The following is a 3,397-nucleotide window of genomic DNA, read 5'->3' as shown; positions in this document are numbered from 1 at the left end:
CTAGGAGTAACTTCACGATTTTGAGGAGGAACATAGGGTCCACTCCTGTCGTTTCTATTACCATAGTTACTCCTGTTGAAGTTGTTGTCGCGGTTGTAGTTACCATCTCGGACATAATGACCCTCACGGTTGTAGTTACCATAGTTCCGACCTTGGTTACCTTGACCTTGGCGCCAATTATCCTGATTTGAGCCTTGGGCGCTTGGTCGGAAACCCCCCATTTGTTCATTGACTGCATAGGAATCCTCCTCATAGTAACATTCACCGTTAGGGGGTGGTGGTTTAGCCAAGTAGTTGACTGCATTAATCTTTTCTGCACCCCCAGTGACATGTTTTAGTACCAACCCAAGCTCAGTTCTCATCTGAGCCATTTCTTCCCGAATATCATCTGTGGCTGGGTTGTGAGTGGACTGCACTGCGAAGGTGTTTCTCCCTGTATCGGACTTCCTAGTACTCCAAGCTTTGTTGTTACGGGAGATTTTCTCTAATTTCTCAGCAATCTCAGCATAAGGGCATTCTCCATAAGATCCACCTGCTATAGTGTCCAACACAGCTTTATTGTTATCATCTTGTCCCCTATAGAAGTATTCCTTTAGTGACTCATCATCAATACGGTGATTTGGGACACTTCTTAAGAATGAGGTGAATCTATCCCAAGAACTACTAACTGACTCTCCTGGTAGTGCCACAAAGTTATTCACCCTGTCTTTGTGGTTTAATTTCTTGGAGACCGGATAGTAGCGTGCTAAGAAGACATCCCGTAGTTGGTTCCAAGTGAAAATGGAGTTGTATGGGAGCTCAGTAAACCACATAGCAGTCTCTCCCGTCAGTGAGAGAGGAAACACTCTGAGACCTATTACATCTAGATCCAAATCAGGCCTCCCCACACAACTTTTACACACTGCCCTTACCTTAGCTATATGGGCATGTGGATCCTCAGAAGGTAGCCCTGAAAACAAACCTCTGGCAGTGAGCATTTGCATCAGACTACTAGTTACCACAAAAGTGTGGCCTGTAGGTAGAGGAGGCAAAACCAGTGGCCCATCCGAATCTGCTATGTTATCATAGCCTCTGTAGTATGCTTGGGGCCGTGGAGCGGGATTCTGTCCCCTCTGTTGATGTTCACCCGGAGCATCGGGTAACATCTGACCATGAACATCAGCCGGAGCTGGGATGTTCTGGTTTGGATCCTCATCATTGATTTCCAAGTTACGATTCATGTTTCGCAGTGTACGTTCTAGCTCGTGATCGTAGGGGAACAACGGTTCTCTTCCTCTCCGTGTATTTGGCATACAAGGAGGATAATTCTGAAAAGGAATCAAAAACAATAAAACAAAGTAAAATCAAGAAAATATCAACTAAACTATAGTAAGAAGTTCAAGTTAATCTAAAAGCTAAATTCCCCGGCAACGGCGCCAAAATTTGATACGCTCAAACTTACTTCTCAAATGAGAAGTAAAGCGGCCGCGTCAAGTAAATAACCCAACTAGTGAGGTTGGAATCGTTCCCACGAGGAAAATAGTCTAGACTTAACTCCAACTTGTTATTACTATTGTTCGGTTGATGACTTCCTTAAAAAGTAAAAGCATAAAAGGGGGGTTTTGTACTTCCTAATAAAATAAAAAAATAACTAACGAACTTGACAGAGACACTTAACAGCTTTTAATGTTGAGTTTTAATCAAGTAATCAAAGTAACTAGGGTTTACGTGTTCCCCACAGGTTCATAACTTGATAATTCTAGCTATAACAATTCTTTCCTAGTATCTTGCATGCAAAGTGATAAGCTATGTATTTCTAAATCCTTGGTCCGGCATCTAGAAAATCTCACTCCGCACCTTGGTCCGGCTACGTGTGTTGCTTTCCTAACCCTTATCCTTACCTCATATTAAGCATCATATTCGATATTTGACTCAGTTATTACCTCGTACCAATCAATACTAGACTATTAGATAGTATACACTAAATCTATGTTAATAATTCTTTTCCTATTATCTACCTCCTTGGTCCGGCAAGTAGCATTAAGGCGAGTTCTAACGTTGATCATCCGTTAAAAAGATTTCTAAGCGAAAGAATTATTAATACATGCAAGACACTATTCTAGAATTGTTATTTTAGCTAGGGTTTATCTCATTATTTGCCTATGGTTCCCACAACCCTAGTTATAGAGTTTAGTTCCTCATATCCATAAACACAATATTCAAATATATTAAACAAGAAGTCATGTACTTACTTTAATGAGAAAGAATAAAGTCTGAAAATTTGCTTGATTAATCAACAAGAGTTACTTGTAAGAATCTCCAACAATCAAAAACTCAGAAAAACAAAGTCTAATAATATGGTGTTTAATCTCCAAGAGTCTAACCTCAAAAACGAGGTTTTTCGAACTATTTATAAAAAAATAAAAACCTAATTAAACAAGGATTCTAATTACTGGAAATCTGTCAAAACGCGGCTGGGTCGACGGACCACGCGACGGAACGTCGTGGTCATGACGGACCGTCATGGGCTCCGTCGCCCCATACTTGGTGCAATTCTTCTGCTGCTTTCTTCATTCCCCTCGACGGCAAGTGTGACGGACCGTCACAGGCACGACGGTCCGTCGAGGGTCTTCGTTACCAAATACTTCAACTCTTGGAATCTGGGTACTGGGATCACTTCTCTGATCTTCGCGACGAACCTGCAGGACGGACCGTCATATCCATGACGGACCGTCACAAGCTTCGTAATCCCACACTTGGTCAGACTTCCCCATCTTTCTTCAGCAGCTTCTCTACGCTGTCACCTATGGACCGTCACAAGCACGACGGACCGTCATAAGCTTCGTAGGTGGTCTCTTCTGCATTTTTCGCTCAAAATCTCCGCATTCAGTTTTAGACAGATTTCCTGCAAAACAAAGAAAAACTTATATCAAAATTAGCACAAAAAGGCTTTTGGACACAATAAACTTAAGGAAAAGGTATTAATTATACCGTGAAACCACGGTATATCAAGCCTCTTGTGCCATAATGTTGAAGAGCTATCGCTTTCAACCGCATTCACCATATCAACACAAGTAGAGGCCGTAGTCCAGTATAGACCACATCATTTGTTACCACGAGCCACAACCAAGGAACCCTTAATGAGCTTCCGTTTTCCGTTATCGTTGGTACTAACATATCCTTCATCATCTAAAACAACAACAAAAATTAGGTGCAGACGAACATCAGGTTCATGTTGCACATTGTTCAAAACTATTTTAGTTCCAGCACTAGCTTTCCAACAAATTGTACCAATACCAACCACCCTAGAAACAGTCTCATTACCCATACTCAAGGTTCCAAAATCACCACGAGTGTAGGAAGAGAAAAAATCCTTCCTTGATGTCACATGAGATGCGGAACCAGTGTCCGCAACCTA

This window comes from Solanum lycopersicum, chromosome 1, assembly GCF_036512215.1.
Source record: "Solanum lycopersicum chromosome 1, SLM_r2.1".
In the NCBI taxonomy this organism is placed as follows: Eukaryota; Viridiplantae; Streptophyta; class Magnoliopsida; order Solanales; family Solanaceae; genus Solanum; species Solanum lycopersicum.
This window is presented reverse-complemented; position numbering follows the sequence as displayed.